This window comes from Budorcas taxicolor, chromosome 2 (assembly GCF_023091745.1).
Source record: "Budorcas taxicolor isolate Tak-1 chromosome 2, Takin1.1, whole genome shotgun sequence".
Classification (NCBI taxonomy): Eukaryota; Metazoa; Chordata; class Mammalia; order Artiodactyla; family Bovidae; genus Budorcas; species Budorcas taxicolor.
Genome location: NC_068911.1, coordinates 92,876,323 through 92,896,754, shown reverse-complemented (window position 1 = coordinate 92,896,754; position 20,432 = coordinate 92,876,323). Strand labels below are relative to the sequence as shown.

Genomic DNA, 20,432 nt, shown 5'->3' with positions numbered 1-20,432 from the left:
GCCAGACAGCTGCATATTATTTTTTTAATGTTTTCATTTGTTAAAATATTTTAAACATTGTTTGGATCCTTACACCAGCTGGCCAGAAATGAATTTCAGCTCATTTAATGTTACAACATCTCTAAACCCAAAGAGCCTCAGACTTTTTGAAGTCACCACACTAACAGGGTCCACATGTGTAAATAAGGAAAGCTTGCTTGGGGGTTTGTAGGCCTGGATCTCACTCCCACTATGATTGAAAAATTCCCAACTTGATTAACTTTCAGTGCCTATAAAGTGTTTGAGCTCCTCCAAGAAAGAGGCTATATAAATACAAAGTATTATTATTAGGTGGCACTGGAATTTATTAACAGTTTAGTTACTCCATCAGTTTCTTGGCCTGTAGTTTTTGTTCTGGCTTGAACAAATCCACCTGTAGGGCTAAAACAAAATTCAGTCCAGTGATTCCAAAAGCCCCCCTGTCTCAGGCAATAAAGAAAGCAAAGATAGTCCCACTGGCCAGAAACAGAAAAGTAACCTTGCATGCTGTTGCAGTCTCATGTCCCAACTTCTCATGAGTAAAGTCAAGCCAAGCCACTGCCAGGCAACCCAAACCCAATCATTCCATGTCTTCTGGGTGTCACCTTTGGTGAACCCTCACAATTACTCTCCATGATATACCCTGCAAAACTGAATGCATCCCAAATACTCTTTTCACTCAATAGTTTAACTAAATTTTCATGACCCATCCTTTTTTTTTTACATACATTTCTAAATATAATGATTTTCATAAGTTTAGTATCAACTATCAAAATAATATTTTATTTGCCAATTAAGTCAGAAATATTTTATTGATTTTCTATAATAATTAAAAATTCACACATGCACAGTCCTATGTGTAAGGCACTGTACTGGAGAGGATGGAATATGGAATATAAAACACATCCAAGGGATTTAGGAAAAATGAGATGTGTGGACCCTGAAAGATGCTTAACAGTTCAAAAACAGGTAGTTCTTTCTTCTTAAATGAATAAAGTCAGACACTATATTAATTACAAGTGAGTGTTCTAAGGAACAGTCAAAGGAGCAAGTCAAATGGAGTAATGAATCATCAAAGTTTAGTTGGGACTAAACTGCTGGTCCTTGACACCAGGTTTTCATTAAAATCACCTGGTGAGTTTAAGATAATACTGATGCCTGGGCCCCACCCCAGACCAATTAAATTAGAAGCCCTGAAAGGAGCCCAGGCATAGACTTTTTAAAGGCTCTCTAGGTAATTCTAATATGTAGCCAAGGTTGAAAACCACTAGGCAAGACTTTGAAGAATTCAACTGGACAGAAAAGTAGTAGAGATAATATAAAGATGAGGGGAGGCTCTCCAGGTAACTAGAAAGGTGTGTTCGGAAAAAAAGTGAAGCAACCCAGAGTGGATGGGTAAAGGATTCTGGTAAGAGAGCAGGGGAGAACAGCATGAGGGAGGAAGTCTGGATCAATATACAGAGAACTTTAAAGTCTAGAACCATAGTTTGACTGGTTATTGCTTCTTTAGCCACAGCCATTTAGGTCTAATCTCTCCTCCAGATGTTAGGATTTTTCATATTGAAAAAAATTTTTTTTCTTTCTTTTTCATTTGAAATGATCATCCTGTTTCTAGAATCTTCACTTTTCTAGTCTAAATCGCTCCAAGTTAAATCATTCCTCATAAGATACTCAAGAATTCTCAAAATTCAAAGCCCAGGATGTGGCCTTAACAGGCCAGAGCAGCCCTCCATCAACCTTGGTGCTAGAAACTTGCCACGTGAAACTGAGGCCTTAGTCTTTAGCATTTGGACGACATCACTGCATACATGCGGAGCTTTTAGTCAACTCAAACCTTTACAGTTGGGTGGATGATGTCTTGTCTTGCTTTGTTTTAATAAACCACATAGCTATTCTATGTATGTGCAGTTGATTTTATTTTTTTAACTGCAAGATTTTGCATTCATCTCTGTTCTGTTTCAGCATATTTGTTTTGGCCCACTCTTCCAGCCTCCTTCCTTGAAAGTTAATTATGTTTGATTAACATGATCTGAATGTGTCTGTTTCCAAGTGCCAAAGTGAAGTGTTCATTAGCCCTTTGGTGAGATGCACAAATTACTCTACCAAACAGCAAGAAACCAATTTGGACTCTTGGGAATAATTTAACTCAATTCTAAGATACTTCCATGCCATTTCCCTGGTATTTACTCCCAACTAAACATTTAATATAAAGGAAAGGTAACAAGGAATAAGGGGCTAAACAAAGAAGTGAGGAATCGAGCTGAGTTTCCTATATGACTTTCTATAACTTTTGATCACTCAAATATCATCTATACTTTCTATGTAGAGGTCCCGTGTGAGATGGCAATATAGACCCCGAACCCTCTTTCTGCTCTTTGGTCTCTCTGCCACCATACATTGATTTATTTCATTCCAAGACCCCCAAACTTTAACCTGTTCTTCATTATAAGCCTCTTCAAAATTAAATTCTACAACAAATCTAATTTCAGTTTGGAAGACAGTGAGGAAGGCACTGCCTCCAATTAGCGCTCCTCTCCAAAGAGCAACTTCCAAACTCATCTGGACTTAGCTCTGGCCAGGGCCCACTTTCCTCTGTACTTTGGAAATTATATTGACCTACTTTCTTCAGCATAGCTAATAAAAGGTTGTATAAAGCTCCATCCAGAGATAACCTGGTGTATGAATGCCTTCTGTTCTGCAAATTGCATGGGACAGCCATGCATTTTTCTAAGGCTTAGAAGCCATGTGCCTCACAAGTTTGCATTTTAGTTACAACTAAGAGAATTCCTTATGTTTGCAACAAAGAGATACTTTTCCTTTTGGCAGATTTATTTCCTTAAATAAATTAGATTATCCAAAGAACAGTGATTCCTTGTGTCCTTGTTAGCTTTCTACTGTTTTCTTCAGCAATACAGAACAAGAAGGGTTAAAGAAAATAGAAAGAGTGAGGGCCTATAGAACATTTCTGAGCTCAGAAATAAACATGAGCATGGCCTTACGTTGAAAGCTGGACTATGTATGTGTGAACATACATACATGTGAGTATATGTGCTTGAAGACATATATTTGGAGAAGTGTTTAGCCTAAGATTGACTGCTCACCTCTTTGAACAGTGTCAGCACAGAACAGGAAAGGGGGAAGGGAGCTCTGGACACCCAAACAATGGAGACAAAAGGCTGCTTCACTTTTCAGCAGGAAGAGATGAAATGGTGGAACCGAGAGTCACATGCCATCAAGCACTTCACTTTCAGATTCTGCAGTTTCTAAAAGTGTTCGTCATACTTAATTTTCCCCCTTTGCTGATATTAATAATGATAGCACTTAGCATTTCTAAAACACTTTTCATCTTCAAAGCACTATATGAACATTACCTAATTAACTAACATTAACTAATTATAATTAAACTTGCCCTGGGCTCACAAATCAGAAGAACTTGAAGAAGGGAGTGGGGGAGGGGAGGAGAAAGGAAAAGCTTTCTAGTCAGACAGGTTTCCCAAGTTTTCTCAGATTGAATTTTGATTCAAATTACTACAGATTTTCAAACAATTCTTGAGATAACCTAATAGACCTCTCTTGCTTCCCAGTGGTTAAATATTGATGAGAAAATTGAGCCACTAATCAATGGTCTCCAGAAAAGAAAACTGTCATTCTTATACAGTGTGTATTGATAGAGTTTAAATGCCAATTAAAAGGTGTTTCTCTGAAGTAACATGCTCTAAAATATTGAGCCAAAGAAATTTCTTTTCCTAGGGCAACCTCTCACTTCACACACACATACATACACACACACACACACACACACACACACACACACACACACTAACATGCACAATCACACACACAGAGAGAGACAATACTGACTGGCATCAGAATTCTGACTTCCAGTCTTAAAGTGTAATGAGCTCAGTGTTCTAACTCATGAGCTTGTTTCAGGCATTTTAATGTATCTATTGAATTCCCTTTTTATTAACCTTAGCAAAGACTTTCAGTAATATTATATTCCAAGATCAAATAAAGCATCCTGTTTCCGTAATTCCTAGACAGAAAAGCTATATAATCAAATGAGTCTATTTGGATGCTTGTTTTCTGTACAGTACACTTATCTAAATTTATACTTGAAGGAGTGGGTGGGGAAATAGGGTTTAAAGACTCTTAAAAGTTCCCTCTTGTTTTCATTCTAGAAATGTCTAAATGAAGTATATAGCTATGCTTGACTGGAAGCCATTGCTAAGACTTTGTTCTAGTCAGAACATGCTGAGACTGTTGTAAAGTATTCGCTTTAGCAACTGCAAGTTCAGTATTGTATCAAAAATTATGTTCCCCTTTATATAAACTCCTTTTAAACATCAGGGTTTAGTAGGGTGGCTGTGAAAAATGTGACAATAATGGCCTAATTTATCTTGCTTTTTCTTTAACTCATATCACTTGCATTGGTGAAAATATTTTTCCATCAGTAAAGCAGATCTTCAAAATGTTATAGAGAAATCATTGCAACAAGCCTTAGTCTCTGTAGGTTTGCTTACTTTAAAGGCCTCCAAGTTTGAAAGGGATGTGATCTTCACTCCTTGCTAAGTCTCCAGGAGCGACTGATACAGCTCAGCTGACAGTTGTTACTCTCAGAAACTGGTTATCGATCAGCTAAGATGATGTGTGCTGTTTCTCTCTGCTGAATTTGATCTTTTTCTTGCACTCCTCCAACCTCTGTGTAATGAGAGCCTGCAGGCCAGTATTTGGTGGATCTTTATCTACCGAAGTCACTTCCACCTTCATATTACCCATGTGCCTCCCAATGAAGACACTATTCATCTTTCTCCTCTGAAGACTGAATATCAGAGATAATGGAGGATACGGGCATGAATGAAAGCTGGAAGGACAATCAAACCATCATCTACGAAGAGGCCAGAGGATCTCATGCAGGGCTAAATATTTTTAGTTTTTCAATTGTGATCTTGAGGCTTCTGCTTTGTAAAGACCCACAGTTATATTTAAGGCTTTTTCACTCTCTTAAAAAGACTTTTGTTTGGGTTTGGCTTTTTTTTAAAACAGCAGGAATAATTCAGTGCTTGGAAAGTGTCCAATATCAAAGAAAAAAATGTGTGGATCATACAGAATTCAACATGTCAAATTACAAGAGGGATGATCCCTTGGGCACCGCCACCCCCCCCCCCCCCCCCCCGCCCCCACCATCACAGGCCTCTTTCAGAAATATGAGACAAATAAAAAGGACCATGGAATAAATCAAAAGAGGACATAATTTTGAAGAAAGATATTTAAAACCCTCTCTCCATAAGCCTAATGACATGTGCCATTTTTATTTGATAGCCCAAAGCAAACTCACCTAACAACCCATAACGCTCACAGAATCCCATCTTTATTTTTTAGCTTCTGCCAGGGAAGTTCTAAAACTCCTTATGGCATCTTATGAAAGCTCAATACACAGTGAATACAAATCTGCAAAAGCTTGCTCTCCTACCTTAATCCTTTAGAGAGATTTATTCACTACTGATGAAAGCCTAATTTCTGAGCCCCGCCTATTTGCTGAATCCAAAATCTCTGTTACACTCTTGATAATTGCTCTACATAATTCCAGTTTCAAATGCCATAAAATCTGTCCAAGCAATAAACAGCTTTACACAATGAAACCTTCCTCAAACATTCTCCTAAGTACAGAATAAAGGAACTATTTTGTATACCACATGTGCTGAGCTTGACAATACATAATAAACCATCGAGATTTCATGTGCAAAGGTAACACAAACCCAGTATAAATACCCAGAAGCCAAAATTTGCTGGGCATAAGTCCCATACAGAGCATACCACACAATGTTTTCATATTATTTATATTTATATGCTTACCACTGGGTAATTTCTGCTGGAAATTCACGGAGCAGTATATGCTTAGTTTGTTTGATCTATTCTGCTTGATGAAAGAATGAAGACTCTAATTAGAAGTTGAATTTTGAATAATTTTTCTTGAATAAAGGTAAAATAACTTCAAAAGATGAAACCATCATCTTCCAAAGAGGAAATGTTTCAAGATCAAGGTTTTCTATTTGAGGGTTTTGAAGCAAAGAGTTACACACATAAAAGGGTTAAGAATGCTTGACGGTTTGATTTAGAAATTTGATTTTTCAGAATGAATTATCTAAATTATACGGAGCATCTGAATAACACACATACACACACATCACTTGCCAGAATTGTTTCATGAAAAGGACCTCGTGTTGGGAGCCTCCTTCTTTAACCTGAAATTTGCATCAAAGCAGAGAACAGAAGCCCAGCTGAAAGTCATGCAAAGATAAGGGAAACAGAGGACATGGATTCATGTTTAGTAAATGAACTAAGACAATCTCTGTAATGACTGTTACATTTCATTTGTGTACACCAAGCAAAATCTGTTAAAAATAAATTATATATGTTTAAACTGGAAGTGTTCCTAGCATAATAGTATAAGGTACCCAGGGCTAAATTGAAATGATCATTCTAAAACTACAAAAAAATCTCAGGAACATAAATTATAATTTCACGGTATGCCTTGAAATGGTAGTTCTGCAATAAAATTAAAATATATATTCTCAGTGTTTGTCTGGCAAATGCAAATACATGAAACAAACATGGTTAGTAAATGAACCAACAATTTGCTACATTTGGAGAAATCTGTTTTTACACTGAATACTTCAATTGGCAAAACCCTCAAAATTTTATCTTTCTAAAGGAATTACCATTGGTATAATTCACATGATGGTTCCAAAATGATCAGTGATTATAACAATAGAGATTCACTGTTCTTAAAAAAAAAAAAAAAAAAAAAAAAAAACTAACAAAAACCTTAAGCAACAGGAAATGCTCTTGTTACATTAATTTTCTTTGTTATATGTACATAGTCTTCAAACAAGGGCAAACACAAACCAATTCAAGTACTCTGGCTGAAGAATCAAACAGAGGTAAATTCAGAGATTCAAATTCCAAAACAAATAGAAATCAACCTTATATTAAAAATACATATTGCCTAGATGGTTTTCCCTTGCTTCTTACCTATCTTGTTTGCAAGTGAAAGTGGCCAACTCAAGGGCTTAAAAAAAATGAGGTTGTTTGTGTTTTAGCACTTCATCAGCCATCAAAAGAGCTTATGGAATGCTAGTATCGATAATTCTATTTTTAAAATGTAAACAAACATTCTTGATTTATTTATTTTTAGAGTAACAACACAAATTTTGCATTCTCCTCGAAATGGAAAACTTGCAGGGAAGTTCATTCTTCTTTTCTTTTTCAAAAATGCATCATGGAACACAAGCTGCTTTTCTCTGAAATTACACTTATTTTTAACCATACTGTCCATACCACATCACCATCAATTCTTTTTTTTTTTAACATATCAATTTATTTGAAAGATGTCCCTTTATTGTTGTTGTTATTTCCTGAGTTCTGCACTAAGTGCAGATGCTATGATGCGACATGATAGGAATCTATACTATTTGGGAGTTGATAATAGGGGAAGCTATACATTTATGGGGCAAGGAGTATATGGGAAATTTCTATAACTTCTCAGTTTTTTTATGAACCTAAAACTGCTCTTAAAAAGAAAAATATATATATATATTAAAAGAAACTCTTTATTCGCTTTTCTCACTTTACTGCATGGTCAGAGGCTTTGACACTGTCCTCAGGATTCATAAGAAGGCAAATCACCTCATTTTGTAGAGGTAAAAAAGGTGGAAACAATGGTCAAAGCTTCACCTGTGGGACCCTGAACATTGATCTCTTAATTTAGCAGCTTCCTGATCGCTTCACCCTGTACTGTAGCAAATGGCAGAGAGTGCTTCAGTAGATAAAATTGAATAGAGTTTTAAACATAATGTTCTTAAGACCTTTCAGGGAAAAGATCAAACAAGTATGCTAATTCAGACTCTTTTTTTCTCCATGAATATACAGAGTTATATACAGATCAGTTATATACAGAATATACAGATCAAACAGTCTGAGCAGGAAGCTGCTAAATTAGAGACCAACATTCAGACCTGTGTTTGAGTCTCCTGTGGAGGGATGGGTCAGCAGTGGCCTGCCACAGGGGCAGGGGCTCTGAGTGCAGCTACCTGGTCACACAGCCTGTGGCAAAAGCCCTCTTGAATGAGGTTGCCATTAACCTGACAACAGAGCCGTCAAGCAGACGACCCACAAACTGAAGAACAATTATGCCAAAGAAATTCTCGCACTGTTAAGAAAGTTCTAGGACCCACAACAGATTTCCAACCTGGGGATCTGGCAAAGGGACTGAGAGCTCCCAAAGAATTTGACTTTGGAGGCCAGTGAGATTTGATTACAGAACTTACACAGGACTGGGGAAACAGACTCTTGCAGGGCACAAACAAAACTATGCCATAATGCACATCAATATAAACTTTACCTCAAGAAAAGGAGAAAAAAATCAAAAGGAGACAAGAAACATTTGAAAGCCCAGACCCTTCTAGACCCTTGCTATTCAAGTAGTGTGGTCTAGGGACCAACCACATTAGAATTATGTGGGAGGGTGTTAGAAATGTAGAATCTTAGGCCCCACACAAAAATCTTAGGTTCAAAAGGGAGGGGATTATATGTATACCTATGGTTGATTCATGTTGAGGTTTGACAGAAAACAAAATTTTGTAAAGCAATTATCCTTTAATTAAAACATTAATTAATTTTAAAAAAATAGTCTAACAAGCTGCCAGGTGATTCACATGTATATTAAAGGTTGCAAAGTACTATCCTTGGGACCTATAGAGGAAATTTATATTTAGGGAAAACACCAAAACACCATCATTCTTCATCTGGTATAGGATATCAGTAGCCATAGCTGAGTGGAAGGTGATTCCTAATGATTCTCTCTCAGAGCCCTCCAGTGTGATTAAATCAGGTTTGCCTTTAGCACTTGTCTTACAACAAGGTCTAGTATGAAATTGGAAAACTCTTTACCCCTTCCAAAAAGGTTCCTGTGCTGCTTAATGATGCTTGAAATTCCTTTAACAGAGGAGAAGGATCTTTCATTGGCCAAATAAATAAATAAATCTTTCCCAAATAAAAAAAATAAACCTTCAATTTCCCAAAGAAATAAAAAGCCTAAAGAGCAATGCCCAAAAAAGGTAAAATAGACACAAAAAGTTAAACATACTAAAGTGAAATCCAAAAACAAAAATGAAAGACTGATTTTAGTATCTGCTGCTGCTGCTGCTGCTGCTGCTAAGTCACTTCAGTTGTGTCCGACTCTGTGTGACATCATAGACGGCAGGCAGCCCATCAGGCTCCCCGTCCCTGGGATTCTCCAGGCCAAGAATACTGGAGTGGGTTGCCATTTCCTTCTTCAATGCATGAAAGTGAAAAGTGAAAGTGAAGTCGCTCAGACGTGCCCAACTCTTAGTGACCTCATGGACTGCAGCCCACCAGGCTCCTCCGTCCATGAGATTTTCCAGGCAAGAGTACTGGAGTGGGTTGCCATTGCCTTCTCTTTAGTATCTGCAAGCCTTGCTAAAAAAGGAGTCAAGAGAGGAGGAAGGTATTTAGTGTCTGTATCTTGTTCACTATAGAGATAACAAGACAGAAAAAAGGGAAAGGAATGTAGGAGAAAACAGAATTTAAAGCAGGAGAATTTTTGTAGAGCAAACATTAGCCACTTTGAAATGAAAAAAATTGCTCACATAAATTTATGAATATTTTTTAAATCCTAACTTTACACTGAAGTACTTTACTTCCATGGTTTTGATAGCCCAAGTTTTATCCAATAACCCAAAATAAGTTTATAACACAGTGAACTACAATCTCAGCATCACTGGTTCAATCCGTAGGCAGCATATCCAACAAATGGAAGAGATAGCCCCAGGAGGCTATGTTGAAAAGAAGTTCCCTGGTAGGTGTGCCATTTGGAAAAATCAGGACAATGAAAGAGCCTTTTTTTTCTGGGAACTCAACCTGTTACCAGCTGATAGCCATCTAAAGAGGCACTTTTCTATAAATCACTATAGTTTAAAAACCAAATGCTTTGAAACTCCTTTTGCCAGATCAAATCAAACCAACTCTCAGTTGGTAGAAGGCCCAGATGTGAGTTTCATAACACACACTAATTACTATCTAATCCATCACTTGCAATGGCTGAATGTGCTCAGCACCATTCCCAAAACTAGTGTCACGGAAACAACAGCATCTAGGTAGAAGTGGAATTAAAAAAATCTCTAGTCACTGTCTGCAAAGCATTAGTGGAGCATGTGTAAGCGCATGTTCAGTTTGGCCTTTTAATCTCAAACAATATCATCTCTTACGCTATTTAAAGCCCAAGTTGTAGGCAGTAAGAAATGTTGTTATATAAAGAAAGTATTGATTTCTATAACAGTAATTTCATAATGCTCTGTGGATACTTTCTCTGGTAATAACCAAAATTTTCTAGACAGTGATATGGTCACTCACGTGACTGTCAAAGTCAGTGATACACACATGGGTTCCCTTTCACTTAAGAAATGCTGATTTGTTTGTATCTTTCACATTGCCATGGGTGCTTTCAACAAAAAACAATATTTCAAGTCCTTACAAAGTGAAAAAGCTGACATAAACATGAAATAGTAAATAGGCCATTTGAATAACCAAACTATCCTCACAGCTGATCTCTAGTCCTACACAGCCTGGTGGGGTTGTGTCAGCTACCACTTCCTTTTCTGCTTGAATTGTGTAATTTAACCAAGGACAATTGCCCTGAGAGCTTGTCACCATCACGAAAATTTATCTAGTGCTTAGGATGTGTCAGTTACTGCTGTATATTTTACATGTATTACTCCATTTCTTACTCATAAAAATAATATGTGGTAAGCAATATTACTGTCCCCATTTTATAAACGAGGAAATGGAGGCCAGAGTGCTTAAAGAACTTGTGCAAGGTCATTGAACTAACTGTACTGGATGCTTAAAACAGAGTACAAGTCCCATTCTTCCTTGTTCCATTTCCTACAGCTCCATATATTTTGACTGACTCTCCCCACTAGTCTCCCTGACTAGCTGCAATGTTATCAAGAAGAGAATCAGACCACCTCCACGACAAAAAAAGAAAAAAAAATCATAGACACAGGAAGTATCACTAGAATGATAGTTCCCAGAGACTAGAAGGAGAAAGGAATGGGGAATTATTTTTTAAAGGGTATAGAGTTTCAGTTTTAGAAGATGAAAAGAGCCTTGGAGATGGATAGTGGTGATGGTTGTGCAACATTATGAATGTTTTTAACACCAATGAACTGAACACTTAAAAATGGTCAACACGGTAAATTTTATGTTTTGTGCATTTTACCATGATTAAAAAAAAAAGAAGGAAACGAATCAAGAAGACAGCCATATGAATAGAGAAGATGCACAAGTACCATTAGGGAGGCTTTCTCCTACCAATCCTTGGAAGGAAAGTTATGACCAACTTAGCATATTAAAAAGCAGAGATTACTTTGCCAACAAAGGTCTGGATAGTCAAGGCTATGGTTTTTCCAGTGGTCATGTACGGATGTAAGAATTAGACTATAAAGAAAGCTAAGCACCAAATAATTGATGCTTTTGATCTGTGGTGCTGGAGAAGACTCTTGAGAGTCCCTTGGACTCCAAGGAGATCCAACCAGTCCATCCTAAAGAAGATCAGTCCTGAGTTTTCATTGGGAAGAACTGATGTTGAAGCTGAAACTCCAATACTTTGGCCACCTCATGCGAAGAACTGACTCACTTGAAAAGACCCTGATGCTGGGAAAGATTGAAGGCGGGAGGAGAAGGGAATGACAGAGGATGAGATGGTTGGATGGCATCACCAACTCAATGGACATGAGTTTGAGTAAACTCCAGGAGTTGGTGATGGACAGGGAGGCCTGGCATGCTGCAGTCCATGGGGTCGCAAAGAGTCGGACACGACAGAGCAACTGAACTGAACTGAATTCCTACCAATCAGTTTAGCTATTTAAAAGAGCATCCACAGAGCTGGCTTTGTACATGTCCAGATGTGTTAGCTTTGGAAATACAAAGCCTACTACCTCCTGGAATACACTGCTTGGGAAGATTGCTCAAGAGACACAACCACATGGAAATCACTTCAACAAGACCATCCACATCCCAGGAGAAGGTAAGCTTCTCCTGTCGACCCACTCTGAGCATCAGGATCTTAACTGTACCCCTGAGGAATCAGTCTAAAGATTTCATGGAAATGACAAAGGATTAACTAATAGATTCCTTCCTATGGAATAATGACCATAGACAGTGTTTTATACACTTAACCTAAGCAAAAATCATACAGAAGAAAATATACTGTTAATCTTAGAACAACCTACTGTAGTATTCCACCAATCCTTGTCACTATATAAATATTTTTCCTTCACATCAACTCCACTAATTAAAGAACTGGTGAAGAGGCATGTACCTACATACCAACAAGCTCTACCTGGGCTCCCTCATCAACCACATCATCCATGCTGGGAGAAGGACAAATTACGTCCTCCTGCACTGGGCTCCTGTAGAGGAGGCTGGAGATTCCACTCAAATCCTCTCCTCCAAGTGGGGATGACTCCTACACTTCTGATAAGGAACTGACCTTTGAGCCCAGCTATGAGCCCCATTGGGCAGTTGTCAGCCGCGGGGGAAGCCGTGGCTGTCACTCAGAGTCGTGAGAAGGGCAGAGCCCAGCCCCCGCAGGGGTTCTCTGGTCTACTCCGTGAGTGAGTCTGACGAGGGTAAATCCATCCGCCATTCAAAGCCGGGCCTCAACTGGGCTTGCCTCAACTGGGCAACACAGGCTGGAGGCTCCCCGCCTGCCTGGCACGTCTGCTGTGGGGCACTTGCACCTTGTTCCATGTCCTCAGCCGTCACCTGCTGTTGGCCAGCTCCCCACAGGGCTGCCACCTCTACCTCATCTACCCTCATGACTCCTCTATCCTCTCCAACTCTTTCCACCATCTCCAGCTCTTTAACCAGATCACCTCCAATGTGACATCTAGCTTCTTCCAGGATTCCTGCTTCAGCAGCTTCTCCCTCATGACTTACTGCTTCCAGGAATCGCTGTAGCCACCTGGAGGGCCTCCAGCGACCCTCTTCCAGCGTCTGAAGACGTGCCCCACCTGGGTTGGAGGTCACTTCCGGCGTGGAGCTGGAGCCGCTGCAGGCCTGACAGAGGAGGCCTACCACATGGGCTCGGAGGGCCGCCAGCAGCAGGTCCCTGAGCTGAGAGCCTGGCTCTTCTCAGGGGTGAGGAGCCGAGCACACGCTCAGGGAGGGCTGGGCAGGATCTGCGGGTGATCAGGGAGAGGCCCCCCAGGGTCTGAGCCCCAGCCTGAGGTGCCAGGCTTGGCGGCTCCTCCTGCAGTACCTCAGGTGAGAGGGCCCCGCCGAGGAGCACAAGGCCCACTTGCGCGAGAAAACCAGTGGGGATTTCCTCCTGAAGCTACCGTGGAAATCCATGAGACCAGAGCAGGAGTGGAGGAAATCGCCCCACACGATATTGTAGCCTTGTCGCCAGAGTCAAGAGCGAGAGCCATTCCCATAGGACCAACAAATTCTTATGGAGTCTCGAGAACCAGGGTCAGGACCTGCGGCACATCCTCCCCACCAGAGGCCTGTGTCACAGCAAGTTTCGCTACGTCCAGGGCAGGACTGACCGTCTCTCTCCCCGATAGCTCCGAGTCACTCTTCACGAGGCTGGTGCCTCCGCTGTTTTTGTGGCTTCAAGAGCGGAAACTCAGAAGATAATGAAGCGGCAACTCCTACTGCTCCCAAAGGTGCTGGATTGGCCCCTCCGATACTTCCCAGACTCCCACCACTCCGGCTCTCTCTGCTTCAGCGTCTGGAGGGAATATGCCCCCTCCCCGATGGCCTTCGGCTGTAGAAAGTACTGTGGATGTGGACAGCCCCCACCCCCACCCCGGACGTGGGGCTGGACACCTTGTGCCTTCTGGCTGTGGATCCGGTGAGATCCTCAAGCACTTGGACGAGCTGACCTTGAAGCTGAGTGTGGAGGATGTGCCCACAAGCTGCCCGGTGTGTCCCTGACCCGCAGCTCCCGACGAAGCTCTGGCTTTTCCTCCCAACCCCTCAACCCTCCATGACTGCCTCACCACGTGCAGGAGGTCCTAGGTCTGGCGCTGGCCTCAGAGCCCCACAGCCTTTCGCTCCCGACTCCCCACTGCCCCACGCGTCTCCATGGGCTCTGGGCTCTCCACACGGACCCAGACCGGACCAGCAGCCTGGAGATCCTGCCAGAGGAGGGGGAGGAAGCTGCAGGCTCCTAATGCTATTGGGCCTACTGAGCCAGTGCGTGGGCTTGGCCCTGGAGATGAGGCCTGGGGGCCCCTAGTACCCTCTGACCACTCGGCCAGGTTGATCTCGTGACCTCAATCCGGCCAGTAAAGTGTAAGCGATACCGGGGTGAGTAGCCGGGGTCGTGGAGGCTGGGCTCTCTCACCTGCCTGAGTTTGAGGCTTTTGGAGGAGTGAGGGTGGGGGTGCCCAGGTGCGACCTGCCACTTAGTAGCTCCGTGGGATGCATCCTGGCCAGAACCGAGAGGCAAGGGCCTACAGAGCTGCTTACTCTTGGGATCCTGTCTACCAGCTTGTTCTGTGAGAAAGATAACTCGTGTTTAACAGCCCCCACCAAAAAGAGAGAGAGAGAGAAGGAAAGAATTGGGAAGACTTCCCCAAGCGGAGGGAAATGTCTCTGCTCTAAATTTCAGTTCAGGTCTCTCCTTACACTATCCATCAGACTCTTTGTGCTCCGCACTATCCTTGTCATGCCTGTGCCATTTCCTCATATCAGTTCCCTTATTTCTAATTCCAGGCAATTTTTAGCCTTTGCTTTTGCCTTATGTAGGACATGGTTTGAGTATATAGTTTACAGCAATAGTATTTCTAAGAACGCTGGCTTCCTCCAGTGCCTTTTACAGTATTTCAACTCAGGAAAGACTTCATTTTCAACATTCATGGTCCTATAGTGATGTTCTTGCCTATATGTCTGTGCTTCAGGTGACTCTCAGTCTTGCCCCCTACATTTGGTCTCCATGAGACAATTGGAGAAATGTTTGTTTTGTGAAAAGTATTTTTCAGTTTGAGGTTTAAACAGAGGATGACTTGCCCTCCCTTAGCTCTGTTTGGGTGAAAATATGCTGTCTTCCTCACCCACCCTTATGACTTATTTCTTATTAACTGTTCTAAGACTGTTAACATATAATCCATCTCAGTTCAGAAGAAAGATTATTAATTTCCAAACTGTGCTTTAGGTATCTGGAACAAAACACAATAAAGGGCAAGCTAAGGAATAATTTGTGATTCAATTGTATGATTCCCGGAAAAGAGAACTGGCTTCAGTCAGTGCTATCCGTAGCTTTTGCTCTATTCTCACCCGCCCTCCCCCCCAGGGCAATGTTTAATGTGCTACAGTAATAAGCTTCTGAATGCTATTATCTAGAAGACTGAAAAACCTAAAAAATTCCATAAAGTTGTTAGTTTTGACCAAGAAGGAAGGAAACTTCTTCTCAGTGTCCCAGAATTGAGTATCATTGTCCCGAACTAGGTTACATGCCCACAACTGAACCAACCACATGCCAAAGAACATAATGTGTTAGATCTGGGGTGAAGGAAGGTGTTGCACTTAAGCTGCATCCTTATAGACTGAAGGAGCTGAGGAGAGAAGGTCCCCAGAGTAAAATCAAGGTGCTATTACTAGAAAAAGATAAAAGGATACAAGCTACAAGTTGCCCCATCCAGCACTCAAATTAATTAACTCCCCAAACTCAGCTTATGAGATCCTTGACAGGAAATTTTTAAAAGGGAAATCAAGTAACATGATGCAATGTCACAATTTCAACTCTTGACTAATCAGCAAACATAGACATACATAAATATATTAGGACAATGCCTTTTCCATTTTAATAATAAGAAAATATGTGGGTCACTCAGATGGAAGTTAAAAGCTGAATCTATTCAGAAGCAATTGTTAACTCTGTTCTAAAGCCACAAGCATCTAAGCACATGATAATACACTCTCATGTCAAAGAGGTCCTATTCCTCTTCACTTCAATTTGCATCTTATTCTGACATTACACCATATGGCATGGGCCAAGTGCTCTTGTATGCAAAGTGAGCTCAAAGTAAATGAGCTAAAAATGTTTTACATACATAATGGCTCTTGTTTCAACTTAGCTGTGACTACTAGATTGCTGCAAACACCAAAATAACAGTGCTGCTAATGAGGAGATTTGCTCATAACTTACTACACTGTCAAATGTTTGACCATAATGGTTATTATTTATTGATATGTGTATACAAAGCAGTTGCTGAGGCCAAAAGCAGCCTCTGACAGAACCCAAGCCTATTAGATTGTGAATAATCTCCTAAAGATAACTGTTTAAAAAATCTGCCCAAAGTCTCTGTTATTTGAAACCTTTTAATTGAAAAGACAGAGGCCTAGCTTTAAAGTTAGAATACCAGAGTTGATCTTTTAAGAGACTGGAGTGACAACTCCCAAGTCTGGTTAAGGTGCAGACAAGCAGGTACTCCCAGACATCATCATTGGGAAAGTGCTTGACCCAGCCTTTTGGAGAGGAATATGATTATATATATATATATACACATATATATATATATATATATTTAACAATATATTAAAATTTTAAAAGCCTGTATCCTTTGACTCAGCAATTTTACTTCTGGAAATCAACCCTGTAGAAATTAAAGTACCAGTACATGAGGCCACGCATACAAGGATATTCATTGCAGTTGTATTTATGATTGCAAAAATATTGGAACAGCATACACATCCACAAGAATGGAATGGTTGAGTAGACAGATGTATTCATTTGGTCTTCTAAAAGAACATGTCAGATTTATATCTTAGTTTGGAGACATAGATATTACATAGTATTAGGTGAGAAAAGCAAGTTTCAGGAGAACCAGACAGATAAACAATGATAGATGAGATAGATAGATGTATTCATCCATTTATATAAATACATAGGTGTACATACATATAGTATGATCACATTTTTGTATAAAAGAATAATAGGGTTTGGATTCAGGCTCTAAAATATGAGTGATCTTTGAACCTCGCTTCTTCATCTGCAAAATAAAGACAATTTTCTTTTTGTGAAAATCAAATGAGATGATGTGGAAATGATTTTTGAACTGTTAATAGTAATCAAATGTCATATAATAATATTATCATAATATAGTCTTATGTGAATCTGATGTTCAGGTCCACAAAGTCCTCCAAAAGTAGTACCAACTGATAGAATTGCATTTGGCTATATCCATACCAATATCAGCCACTTCTTCTGGTCTCCAATGGGGTCGCTGAGGGTCGGACACGACTGAGCAACTTCACTTTCACTTTTCACTTTCATGCATTGGAGAAGGAAATGGCAACCCACTCCAGTGTTCTTGCCTGGAGAATCCCAGGGACAGGGGAGCCTGGTGGGCTGCTGTCTACGGGGTCGCACAGAGTCGGACGCGACTGAAGTGACTTAGCAGCAGCAGCATATTCACAAGAGAGAAAACAAAAGGTGAGCTGTATTAAAACTCCTGCCGGTTACCCCATGCAGTGCCAGGAGAATACTGCACAAATTCTCAGAGGGAGCCACACAATCCATTCAGTACTTTCAGCCCTAATAAGATTAAGATCATGTTTATTTAGATAGTTGAATAGAGGACCACAGAAGATAATAGCCTTGCAGAAATATGGTTGTGTATAAGAAGTGTTTTCAGTTTTTAGAATTGGTGTATTCTCTCCTCAAATATGCTTTATCAGTAGTTTTAAGCATATAATAGGTACAATTTTATATCCTGTCTCTGGGGCCATGTGACTCAACACCTCCCTATTTGTGTAAACTTGGGGAATTACTTAGCCTCTCTCTAACTTGGTTCCTTCATTTGCAAAATGGGGATGATAATTCTACTACCACTTGAGACTGTTTTAATAACTAAATGAGTTAAAACTTCTAAAGGACTTAAAGTGAGATATTACCTACATAGGTGTAAAATAAATGTTAGTTATTATTACCCTTGTATGTATGTTGTGCTCAGTCATGTCAGACTCTGTGAGCCATGGACTGTAGCCTGCCAGGCTTCTCTATCTGTGGTATTTTCCAGGCAAAAATACTGGAGTGGGTTGCCATTCCCTGCTCTAGGGTATCTTCCCAACTTAGGGATTGAACTTAGACATCTTTTGCATCTCCTTCATTGGCAGGCTAATTCTTTACCATTTCCATTAATCATAAATGTAAATGCTTTTCATATATTCATTATCTAGTCTTCATAACTATCATTTTATTGAAGTTTAATAGTACATAAATAGCATGCTTTACAGAACAGGTGTATTGTAATTTAGCTGAACATTATTCTGTCTGCTTCTTGTTTTTCAAAATGTTTTTATAATAATAAATGCTAGGTTAATATCTTTGTACATTAACTTTTGCCATATTCTGGATTATTTCCATTAGATAGACCCACCCTGAAAGAGATGAGAGGAGGAAATAATGTAGAAATCTTTGGGCATTTTGATGTATCTTGAAAGAGAGATTATGAATATATCTTTACTTAGCCCTTTCTGAACTCCTTTCAGAAATTGACATGATGTTCTTCATCCAGCCATTCAATACCTGATTTTTTTTATCAAGGTTCATTTAAGAAAGGTCATTGTAAGAAATGACCCTATTAAAATTCATCTATACAAGTATTTGAGTTTTTTAGATCTTTAAAACATAGTTCTCTAAGTGTAATCACAGCATGTTAGAATTTTGCTGCTAATAAGGCAAATTTGAACTCAGAAAAAAAAAGGAAAGCCCACTTACTCAATGACATTTTTAGTACATAAAATTCCCCTTCTGAATCATGCACCCCTAAACATTTAGCTCCTTCTGACTCATTCTGAAACAATCTGACAACTTCTCCATTGAAATTCAAAATGTCCCAATACTGTAACATCTTCTTTTCCTCTAATTAATTAGTTCCCTTTCCCACTGGCAAAATGCAGGAGTGATAATCTCTGTATTTACAGATTTGGAATGAAGCACATGTCTGGAACCTTCCACTGCCCTCTAAGTCTAAGCATTCCCATCTTCCAAGCCTGCCTGTCTCTATCCTAATACTGGCTTCTCATTGTCCTCCTTCCCTGCTACTCCACCAGCACTGTCAAAAGGTGACATATTATCCTTCAAAAACGTGATGTTCCCAACCCCCATTTCCATCTGTAAACACTATAGTTTCTGTGCCCTGTCTGCACAGTTTGCTTAAGGAGACACACTGTCCTCACTAATTTATGGGGATTGATCCAGACTTGCAAGGCACAGTTAGCTGTCTCATGACAATCTGTTTACTTTCCTCTTCTACCAGTACACTCTGAGTCTTCTGTGTTTATAGGGGGTCATTCCACATGGAAAGCTCCCATCATGCAAGAGAAAAAAATTGAATCCATAATGTTTGCTCTCTATAGCCCCTTTCCCTTATTGCTAACTGTTAACAGTACCCCCAGAATAAACATGAAACTCATTCCTCAGGTATTTGTCTTTTTCTGTTGCTACAAATCACACTGGGCTACTAGTCTGACAAGCTTTTGGATTCCTTTACCACCAATTGTAGAAATAATTAATTTTCCAGCCAGCTTGTTCTTTGTTCTGTATAGCACATAAGTGGCACTCAGAGATGGCAAGTTTATACTAAGAAAGTAAGACAAGTACTAATTTAAATCACTATGAGAAGCATTTAAAACCCCACACCTTCCTAGTAGACCCTTACTGACCATTATGAGCCTCCCAAGTGGGACCAGTGAATGACTTCAGAGACCTGAAAATTTCACCTAAGGGGCCTTGCATGAACCCAGACTAAATTTGAAGTTAAAGTCATCCTTTGAAACTCCACTGGAAATTCTAACAGTGTGGCTGGGAAGATGCTACTGGTTGGCAAAATGGCGAGTCATTTATTCTCTCTGCTCTCGTCTCCTCACATATGAAATAAGGAACACTGATTCACTTCGCAGGAAGGCTGGATGCACTTAATTAATAACATCAAAAACTAAAGAACACCTTTGCTCAGCCCCTAAACTTGGTAAATCTTGGTAAATGCCGGTAGCATTCATTGTTTAGTTGATCTTACCTAGATCTTTCCTGAAGTTGTGGGTCTGCCTGGCCCATAAGTAATTTTTGTCTACAATTGTAGAAACTTACAGGCACACATGTGGGTTTTGGTTTCCTATTTTAATGTTTTCATTGCTGCAATTGTTGAGGTCTTATGTTTTCTTCATCAGATGCTCACTGAGCTCCCCATTTACTACAGAAAACACTAGGCAGACATGCCAAAAAATTGCATGTCCAACTAGCATATATCCAGCCAAATGAGCCCACATCAAACTCAGTTTTCCTTTCCTTACTCCAAAGTACCTTCTGTGACTAGACA

General features: G+C 40.0%; 1 pseudogene; it reads left to right on the top strand.

Annotated features, from left to right (window-relative positions):
* The first annotated feature begins 12,415 nt into the window (after positions 1-12,415).
* LOC128060697 (TBC1 domain family member 17-like) lies at positions 12,416-13,501 on the top strand (annotated as a pseudogene).
* The last annotated feature ends 6,931 nt before the right edge of the window (positions 13,502-20,432 follow it).